This window comes from Pygoscelis adeliae, unplaced genomic scaffold (genome assembly GCF_000699105.1).
Source record: "Pygoscelis adeliae isolate BGI_AS28 unplaced genomic scaffold, ASM69910v1 Scaffold167, whole genome shotgun sequence".
NCBI classification, from domain to species: domain Eukaryota; kingdom Metazoa; phylum Chordata; class Aves; order Sphenisciformes; family Spheniscidae; genus Pygoscelis; species Pygoscelis adeliae.
This window is the reverse complement of record NW_008825428.1, coordinates 6961527-6972386: the sequence shown is the minus strand read 5'-3', so window position 1 is coordinate 6972386 and position 10860 is coordinate 6961527. Positions and strand designations below refer to the sequence as shown.

The following is a 10860-nucleotide window of genomic DNA, read 5'->3' as shown; positions in this document are numbered from 1 at the left end:
ATGCATAAATGTGGGCCTTGGGATAAATATTTAGTTGTGTTCTGTAGGCGATGAGTTGTCCTTTTGAATAGAAAATATTTTAAACTAATTAGTTGAAAATCTGTTCAGTTCATGGCTGAAGGTGATTTTTTTTGAGTCTCCACATCTGCCTCCGCTTGATTCCACAGCATATATTGACTAGAAATTTCAGTTGACTTTAGTACAGGAAGTTCACTCAGATTTGTGTTAGGGATTTGAAAAATAGTTGGCATTAATTAGAATCCTCTTATTCAGAAAGAGGTGAATTAATGGCAAGGGAGGAAAAGGGCTGTGTAGAGCTGTGCTCTAGCAGGTCAAGCATTAAGTTTAGTTCTCCTTACCGCAAGAACATCAGTCAGTCGTAAGGCTCTTTCAAGTGAAGAACGTGTTCTAAACCACAAAATGAATGATAAAAGGCAGTATTAATGATTGCAACATTAGTGGTATCTTATAAGAAGAGGGAAAGGCAGTCACTGGGAAATGCGGTAGCGGTGAGTATATGCAGCAGTATATGTAGTATCGAAACAGTTTTCAGGAGAGTAATGTGTCTCAGTTGCCAAAAGAAAACATGAAAAGGAGAAGAGCACTGAGATTCGAAGTGTTACTTTGGGTATGATAGGAAAAAAATGTATTATGTTGTAAGTAAGTTGTAAGCAGAAGGACTTAGGTAGACCAATGCCAAGAACGTGACATAACTTGAGTTTCAGTTGTTTATCTGCCATAACTGCATCTTGCTATATCTTAACATGTTAGTACAGTTCCCTGGGCTTATATTGCTTGTCTTGAGGATAATTCTAGTATCTCTGAATTTGTGGGGGTGGGGTTGTCTGCTTTTTTTATTAAACCAGGTAATTATTTGCATACTCTGCTTCAGTTCCATATTAAACTAATTATCATCTGAGAAATTTGGCCCTGTATTTTATAATGTATAGATCCAAGTGGACCTGAAAAAGCAATAAGATACATACATGCTACCTGAGGAAGTTACCTTCTTGGCCCTAAATGTGCAAACTCTGCCTGCTTATGAACACTTTTCTCAGCTTTACAGAAGGAAGGAGGATGGCCTTGTCACTGAGTCACTGTGTTGGGAATCAGGTGGCATAGTTCTTGTTCCTGGGTCTGCCTCAAACTTTAACTGTGAATATTTGTTATCTCCAGATGTAAGAATGGATATTTTTGGGTTTTTTTTTTTTTTTCTGGTAGGGGTCTTACAGGGTAAATCTAAATTTGCTCGGAGCTGCGACAGCTTATGTATTCTTTCTTTGTAAGATACACATCATGGAGTAGTTCTTCTAGTGCAAGAGTGACTATGCTATTGCACTTGTTGACTCATACATAGCTAAATTCCTTTGTACAGGTTATTCCATCTTCTTTGTGCAACAGCCACAAAGCCAGCTTCTAGAGCTAGTTTAGGTTGAATTCATGGAAAAAAAAGAAAATTAAAGAACTCCTATTAATAGATTTTTTCTATGGAACATCCTACTTATTTTCCTGTGATGGTATGCGGTAAATGACACATGGTTATAATACGTCTTTGAATGAAGAAAAAAAGAGGGGGAGGGAAAAGTCTTGTGTTAATTACAGTTCTTAGAACCCTATCATTTTGTATTTCTGGGCTTTCTAAAACTGTACCTAGGCAACTGTAATTTTGCATTAACTTTGTGGAGCTGTTTAGTTCCTATATATACCTGTATATACCATCTTAGTGACACTTTAGTTAGTTTGAGCTTTTCCAAGAGATCAGCTTGGACACATGCATTACGTATAGAAAACTCACTGGTACTAGAGGCTATTAGAATGTCATTCTTTATGCAGTTTGTGTGAATTAGTTTATTTAAGCACTGAAACAAACACCTTAGCACTATTAGTAGATTTTTTTTTCAGGTAATCTTGTTCCATGGTAGGTCCTTTTTATCCTAGCAGGTCGTTCAGTTACTAAACCTTTTAGTAAGCCTTTTATGGTTGAGTTCTTTTTCTCACATGCTTGCTTATTCAGTGTTTGGCTCTGATTAATGGTCTACAGCCAGTCTGTTCTAACGTTAAATGAAAAAAGCATTCCGGTGGCTGTGGCATTTGGTGATAAGTAGTTAGACTAAATAGAAGATGTACTGTGCATCCCTTGGCTACAGAGTTATGATTAGATTCAGCTCAGCCTGCAGAATGCTACTGAGGATACTGCTGCTCTGCTGTAGTGATTGAGCAAGTCTTATCAAAACAGCATGTGTTGCTGCTTGTTTTGCATTGTACACTGCAGCATTCTAAATACACTGGACATACCAAATAGTATGGTCTTTTTTTTTTTCTTCCTTGTTTTCCCTAGACTTATTAAAGTGGAAAAGGGGGGTAGAATGAGTCTTTCTGCCCACCAAGCCATTGCAGTACTTGCAGCAAGTGTTAAAAGCCACAGATTTTTAAAAAATATTCTTATTTATTTTTCTGAAATGTTTGTTCAAGCCTTCAGACAATTTACTTTTCAGAGTTCATATGCAGTCACCCTTCTCCTGAAACACAACAATGCCACTGGTTAACCTCATGATGTATTTTAAAGCAATCACTTTCCCCACGCACACTGTATTTTTACTCTGCAATGCATATGTTGGAAATTCAGAGGCTGCATTTTTAATGTTTCAAATGGATTAAAAAGGTGAGGGATACACTAATGTTCCATAAAGCACAGGCTATAAGATTTAGGAATTAATTATTGATTGAGAAAATGCACATATTTAAGATAAAGCACAGTGTCTTGATTTCAAGTAACCAAAATGAAATGAGTGATATAAAAGTTATCATAAGCAGAGTTGGATTGTTCCAACTGTTAGCTGTATAATGCACCTTTTCTGCTAGGACACAACTGCCAACAGCAAGGGCCAGGTTGAAATTTAAAGTGATATCTAGTAAAATGCATAGATACCTGCAAGAATTAATCTCAAGCGCGCTAAGCTAATTTTTTCTTCTTGCAAATTAATTGACTCAGCAAACAATATTTTATTAGAGATAAACAAATAACATATAAGGGCTATTTCCTTAAGTATAATAATTCCTTAATAATAATTTTGCAGTCCTCTTTGGCACGGCAACAGCTAGGCCAGCTGATTATCCCTGCTCCTGAACTAAAACCTTCCTTACTTTTGGGAACTGTGGAGTCCTGCGATGCAACAAGGCCCAATTCAAGTTGCCAGAGCTTTGGTGCTGCGACCTGGGGCTTCTACCACTCCGCCAGACGTTGCTGTTTCTTGCTCCAGTTGCTATGCTGCTTCATTCTTCTGCTCACTGCCACTACTGCTCTTCTCATCTTTTAGCTGCCCTGCCTCACCACTGTCTTTTGGCAGCAGTTTCTGTTGATTCAGCTTTTAGGAAGAGTATGTGAAGCATTACCATGCCTTTAGTGTATATGGTCTACTGGTAGTCAGCTTCTCCCACTTCATGGACTCTTAAGATCTCATGCCATCTTTTTCTTTGCATTCTGACACAGAAGTTATGATCTTAGATTAACATTAAGAGTCAGCCCAGGCCTGGTTAGTCTACGGAATCTGGAAATTATGTCTAATGCCACTAAAAAGCTGTATTTTATAATTATTTGTTTTCACTTTGATATGCATTTCTTTTTACAGAAATGCTTCTCAAACGTAGTAAGACCAAATACATACTAAGACCAAATATGTAAAGTGAGTACATTTCAGAGGTTGCCATTTGTCCCTCTTATCTCCTGTTCTCTCCAGGAAATGCTCTTCCTTTATCTACCTTATACCCAGTATGGGATTTGTTTTTGTTGAGGGATGGGGGAACACATCACCACTGTAAGTATAGATCTCATTTCTGTGTTAGCAACAGCTTCCTTTCATTTCTCTCTCATGTGAATGATGAGCAAACAATACTCTAAAGATTCAACTACAGTACAATATGAACGTACTCTCTTAAATTTTTTAAGGAGTGTATTCTTCTCTCTGTTTTTTTGTTGTTGGGGTTTGGTTTTTTCCAGTTCTGGATGTGAGCAGGCAGTGAAATAACAACATTTAAAGTTACATCTTTTTCTTACTTCTTCTCCCAAACTATGCTATTCGTATAAAGCCATTCCTGAAGAGAGAGGCAGTTTAGTTCATATTTCTCCTGCTGACCATCATGTTACTGTAGTAGCAGTCCTGAAAGGACAAGGCCTCATATTTGCTCCCAATAACATTTATATACCACTTACTGAGGACTATGTGGTCCTTGAAAAGAAATCCTGTATGTGCTACTGGCATCTGAAGGTTAATAAAATAGTAGGAATTTGAATACTTTCTACCAGAAAACTGGAGTGAATGTTGGATTGTTTGTTTTCTGTAGTAGTTCGATATTGATACAGTAATAAATAAATTTTGTTATATATTTAGAAAGAAATTATTTATTCTTGCTTTAAAAATGTATTGTTCAGGATTTACTTGACAGGATTTTTATTTTTCCCAGTTGCATAAGTATGATTTCATTACAGCTGTGTCTGTAATGCTAAGGAAAAGCCTTTTATATAGCCTCAGACCTTGACAGTTGTGTAATAAATAATTAAAAGTATTGTAAATCATACTGCAAAGGCTTTCCAAGCTGCTACCAGATAGAGTATCAAAAAAATAGAACCAATAGGCATTTTTTTATCCAGTTTCCACTGATGTAAAATCAATTAATTTGCTTTCCTATAAATTACGCTCATGAAGTTGTACAATTAGTGAGACGTTTACTCTGAGAAGTTTGGGAAAAGTGGAAGAGGCTTGCGATAAGTATATTTCAGTTTCTGTACAAGTTTTTTTGACTTTGAGGAAGAATATAATTCCAGCAACTTATCCCCAGTCCTCCTCCTATTTCTCATAGAGTTCATAGAAATTTAAGATTGGGATCAACCTCACTATATGACCAGAGTGGTATCAATAATCTCTCTGAGGCACGGTATCATTCCTTTCTTGACTATGTGTCCTGGTTTCGGCTGGGATAGAGTTAATTTTCTTCATAGTCGCTGGTATAGTGCTGTGGTTTGGATTTAGTAGGAGAATATGGCTTCCACAGTTCCCTGGATTGCCTATCCCATTGTTTCATTACTTTCACGGATAGAAAAATGTTCTTATTTTCTATCTGAAAAACGATTACATACATACATACATACATACATACATATATATCTCTCCACACATTTTTTACTACTTGGGTAGTCCTGTTTGATATGAAGGCAATTACTTTCACTTGAGGCATGTGCAGATTTAATTTTCTCACTCCATAACAAGTCAGCAAAGTACATTCCTTCATGCATTTCTTGACCGAAAAATCTTCATACTTTTTAGTGGAAATTAATATAAACTTGCAAAACCACAAAAGGCATTTGTTCAAAGCAAGCAGTTCCTTCTCTAGTATGAAAGGAGAAAGTGATTTGATAAAATAACTTCCTTTACCCCCTTTTTTCTCAAAGACTAGTCTGTACTAGTCCCTGACTTGACTCTTGAACTAATTTTAGATTAAAGAAATGTTCACCCACATGTCTTCTAAAGGTTTCAAAATACAAAATTTGCGGACAGGATGAGAACTCCACCAAGTGTAGATACTCCAGAAGTAGCTGAGACATTTACTGTCTAAAAAAAAATAAATCCCATTTTGTGCATTTATCAAATCATCTCTCTGTTCAAGATAATTTAACCAGTATTTCAGCAGACATGCTGCACCGTGCCATCCTGTCTGTGAGGATAAGGAAAAATGAGGAAGAACATTATTTTGTTTGTACTCAAATGGAAATTTACTTCCCAAAAAAGCAGAATGTGGTGGCAGTCTGAATTGATAATCTGTTATACTTATTAATCAAAATAATATGAAGTCCATCTCTACAGTGCAAGATGGCAAACTTGTATACAGCTGTGCATTAGGGAAATTCAGAAACGATGTAAAAGATACTACACATTGCTTTAAACACAGTTTTTGCCCTCTGACTTGGCCAGATGCACTCTGACTCCCATATCAGGGAGCATAAAAGGTTATCGTGTAGAAGTTTATGTGGCAAAAAGGTGGAAAATGATGTCTGACTCAATGTTTTTATTCAGCTGATGATCTTTTTTTCCCCTTTTACTTCTTACACTTTTTTTTTTGAAGCTGATGTGTGACGGCATTAATTTTGAATTTGTGTTCCTCTGTCTACCCTTGCTATGAAATACAGTCATTCTCCCCCCATAGGACTTCAGTGCTGTATTGAAATGTTGCTCTAGGATAAGATCAGATATCTGTTCTCCCTGTGAGAACTTTCATGAGAGATGATGAGCTCTGAGTTTACGTGTGATGTGCACAGACAATGTTGTACTAGATTCTGGATAGAGTATTTAGGGGTAATAGACAAAATTTCTAATATACTTTAAAAAAAAAAAGGCAGAATTATCTCATCCAAAATAATGAGATGCACTGTAAGTAAGAAGACTTACTTATTTGTTAGTTCATGTATTAAAATAAACTCCTTTTATTTAGTAAAGCATTTAGCACATGGAGAATTCTTATTCCCTATTACAAATCTTATTGGATTAAAAGATGCTTGAATGCTTGAATTAAAGGGTATGCTTACATATTTTTGTGAATTACAGTCTTGACTTGGTGTGACTGTGAAGTCTTGCCTGAATAAACTAACAGCAGTGAGTATAAACAGTAAGTAAGTCAGATTTGTACACGGTTCTTCCCCACAGACACTGAGTGGCTTATGTTCTTTATCCACTTAGTTTCCTGTGTTAAGATGTCAAGCAATTGCTTGACTTCCTTTAACTTATATGGCAAAACCAATCTTTTTTACCGTGCCTAATGAATTATAAAAAACGTTCATCTGAATTATAAAAACAAACCCCCAAAAGAAAACCCAAAAGACCCTGAAACCAGAACCTGTTGCAATGTGTTTTGTTGTTTATAATTTTAAGCAATGTCCCCTATCCATTGCATGCAGAAGTAGTGCAGAACTCCTCTTCTGTTGCATGTTCAAATTGGTTTACAGCTGATAAATTTTGCCAACAATACTCCTGTTCTCTTTATAATTATTACACCTGGCAACTGTACCAACACGTCTGATCCAGAGCCATTATTCTGCTATTACACATTTGTACTGAATATACAGAATGTTTTTTTTATTTTCTTGTCTCACCCTAATCCTCTTCCCTTCGTGCCATCTGCTGAACAAGAGAGTTTATTCTCCTTCTGCTGTATCTGTATTTAATATAAGCAGAAGATGCTTTAACTGAGGTGTCCTTGAACTATCAGTTATCGCAAGCTGTCAGGCATAAAACTTAAAACCTTTAGGGCTAGGTATAGAGTGTATTGTTTCCTAGGAGACAGTAACATCCTTGAGTGGGGCTAAAAAATCCTTACAGAGCATCTGATATTTGGCCAAGCCAGTACTTTATCTGGATGGCTATAATATCTTACTTACCACTTTTTTATCTGAATATCTATGGAGAAGCATTTTGAGATGGTGTATTAAAACCCTTACAATAACATAATACTAAGCAATGTAGAAATGTCAACTCTAAAACCATCACAGTGTTTTAAGAAAAAAAAACCTAGCATATTTTCAAAATGTTGCTTACACTTACATTGAGTACTGAGTTAAAAATCAGTGTAACAACTCTGTAATCACAAGGGTTAGACAGCACTGTATGAATTAAATGGTGCTGGTCAGGTTCCCACACAATGGAGCATTCTAATGGGATTTTGGGGCCCAGGTTGAATGTATGTGTCGTTCTCATGCTTTTGGGTTCTTCCCCCCCCTTTCCCTCTCCTTGAAAAATCAAAATCCAAGTAACTGAAATAAAATTTCTGATTGTCCTTTGTTTCTAGCTTTATTTACGCTGCAATTGTAAACCAGCCTCAGAGAGAGTTGGTTTTATCCATCACATTTTGGTGAACCCCCCTTTAAATCCAAAGAGGTCAAAAATTCACCGTCGGGCATTTTCATTCCTCTGTTCCCTACAATACTTCATAGCCCTGATGCACTTTCTGAATTGCTATTTTGCCTTCAGGCAGAACAAACAGTAGAGGAGGGCTTATATCTGTCTATCGATCGGTTAAAGTAGCCTTCCGTAGCCAGTAACGGGACATTAAACTCCTTCATGCTCTTTTTCATGAGAATTTTACTCTTCTTGCATTGTGAAGTTTTCCCTTGTCACCCTGGCGTCTTAGGTAAACTTTCGGATAGGCCAGCTCCAAACCAGTGTGCAGCGATGGCAATTTCCATCAGTCATCTAGGAAAGCAAATCAGTGACAGAAAAGAGTTTTAATGTGCTTAATGATAATTTGTAATGCTGAGGAGACTCATACGTGGCAATTTTCTGTGCAAAGGGAACCCTTCAGGCCTACTGATTATTCAAAAGTTGTACTACTTTTTTTTTTTTAATACTTCTCTTCTAAGCTCTTTATTTCTCTCCTTCCAAGGAGAGAAAGGGTCTCTTTTTACCTGAGCTCTCTTATAGAAATTAGCCAACTGCTTTCAGCTGGATCTGGTAGATGACCACCTGATCTCTAGCTAATCAGGAGGAGCTGCAGGGTGAGAGAGCAAGCAAAAAAGAAAGCTGGGAGAAATATCCAGTGGATTCACAAAAGCCAAGAAGCCTCTGTTAATGCTCTAGGTGTGTATTTTAATATAGTGTTAGGAAAGAGTTATCCTTCACAACTTCTAGTGCACCTCATGGCCCAACTTACTGTATAACTGCAAAAGCAGTTTGTATAGTGCAATTGGTCAAATGCTTCTGCAGCACAGTATGAGAAAGTTCAGCCTGTTCCTGAGTTGCTCTAGATAACAACCATGACATCTATTCTTTTGGCTTATGCACAGTGACATAGTGCTTCATATTCAGTGGGGAAGAGTGGAAGACTTCATTTTAAAAGTACTTGTCTTAAGTTTCACTAGCAGGGGACAATATGAAAAAACTGTAGTACTATGAAAAATATTCATCTCCTGAACAGCCACATGGACTCCTTTAAGAAATGCAAAGCAAAGAATCCACCTTTCTTAATACAGGGTGAACAGATGCAATATACAGAAAATTATATTGTAAAAACATCGATTAGCAATAGTATGTCTTATCATATAGGTCATTTATTCTGGAATTTCCATTATATTACCGGGATAAATCTCTTATTGAAAGCAAATTATAATAGTTACTTTGGGTCTACTTAGAATATGTACTGAAAGAGAGGGGCTAAAATTTCTATGTCTTGGGGGTTGAACGACATTAGCTTATTGTTATTGTATTATGAAACAGATTTGATACAATTGTACTATTGAATTTTGAGTAGTACTCTGACTCATCAGCTGCTTCTTTAATATTATAGATCTCCCCCATATTTAATATGAAATCATAAGGTTTCACATAGAATCTTAATCTCTACATAGATTTTTTATTATGTTGGTGTGTTATGTGCATTTGGGGATGTTTGAAAATAAAAATTACAAAATACCTGTTAGTAATGAAATAGCATAAACAAAGGGTGTTTCATAACACAAACTAACTTTTTTCTCTTGTAAGTACCATTAATTATTTTCATTAAGAATTTAAATGAAATTGTAATTATATGCACAAAGTTTGGAATAAAAAAAATTATTATTTTATCTGCAAAAAATTCTAAAATTGAGTAACTACAGTATCTTTAATTGCATATTCTATGTTTTTAATGTTTTGTGTGTGTGCAATATGAAATAGGGCATTGGCAGAGGCTCGTGGGCTTAAGGATACCACTGGATCTTTCTCTGAGCTCGCTGTTGCTTTCCTCTTCATCCCCTCCTGCAGCTGCTCCTGATTAGCTGAGGATCAGGTGGCCTTGGTCACTTGTCCAGCTGGGAAGTTGATTAATTTCTCTAAAAGAGCTCAGGTGAAAGGAGGTATTCTCTTATGACTGGGCCTGGAGGGAGAGGGGCAGAGAGGTTATAAGCTGATCAATGAGATGTAGAGGAAAGTGTATCTTCTTGAGAACCTGAGTAGGCACGAAGGTCTCAGAAATTCTGAAGAGTTCATCCTCTGAAAGAATGAGAAGGATAAAAATAGTTGAGAAGAAGTGAAGACTTTTATATTCTGATTTTCTTTGAAGTGTTTTTGTTTGTTCTCTCTTCTCTGACTGGAAGAGATAGAGGTATAGTTGCCTGAGGTAGGCACTAAGCAAGCCAAGTGACTGATGATGAGAACTAACTTGGGTATAAAAAGCTGGAATAGAAAGTCTGTGCTTTGCCAGGGAACAAGCAGGTGATTTCTTTAGGGAACCAAGGTGACCAGCTTCTGAAACCAAATCAGCAGTGCTGAGACATTAGAAGCACTGAGTACATCTGGCTGGTCCCTTGGAGTGCAAGGGTATTCAAGGAGCCCAGAGCAAAACATTTGGTTTCCTTACCATTTGTTCTGGAAAGTTGTACACCCTAAACTTCAGTGTTAAAGTTGCTTTTGGAAAAGGTGAGCGAGGAGGGAGGAGTAGTCTGCCTGCTGAAATGTAGAGTAACTGAATAATTAGGTTCCTCACATCAATCAAAAGGAATATTGCTGGAACTGATCCATTTGTTCATAATTTTGTTATGAAAGCTTGTTTCTGATGCAAAAGGTCTTATTTAGCTTAATTTACAATTCAAATGTTTATGTGTAAATGGCTTTAAGCTGATTGTATCTCTGGAAAGAAGGAAAGCTAGATGAATTGGGTGAATTCAGAGGGACATCGGAGTCCCATTATTTGTACCTACTTCGTATTTTTGTATTGGAAGTAACAGGAGTGTCACTAGAGAAGTTCCAGACACAGTGTACTAATTGAAGTTCAGTCTAACTTATTTTTGTCTTTGTAGTCCATTTTGTGCTTTCAGTTTGAGGCAAATAATTGTTTTGTTTC

General features: G+C 36.7%; 1 protein-coding gene across 1 annotated transcript in view; it reads left to right on the top strand.

Moving 5' to 3' along the window:
- GALNTL6 (polypeptide N-acetylgalactosaminyltransferase-like 6) overlaps positions 1 to 10860 on the top strand; it is a 320798-nt gene that overhangs the window by 15243 nt on the left and 294695 nt on the right. The window lies entirely within an intron of this gene.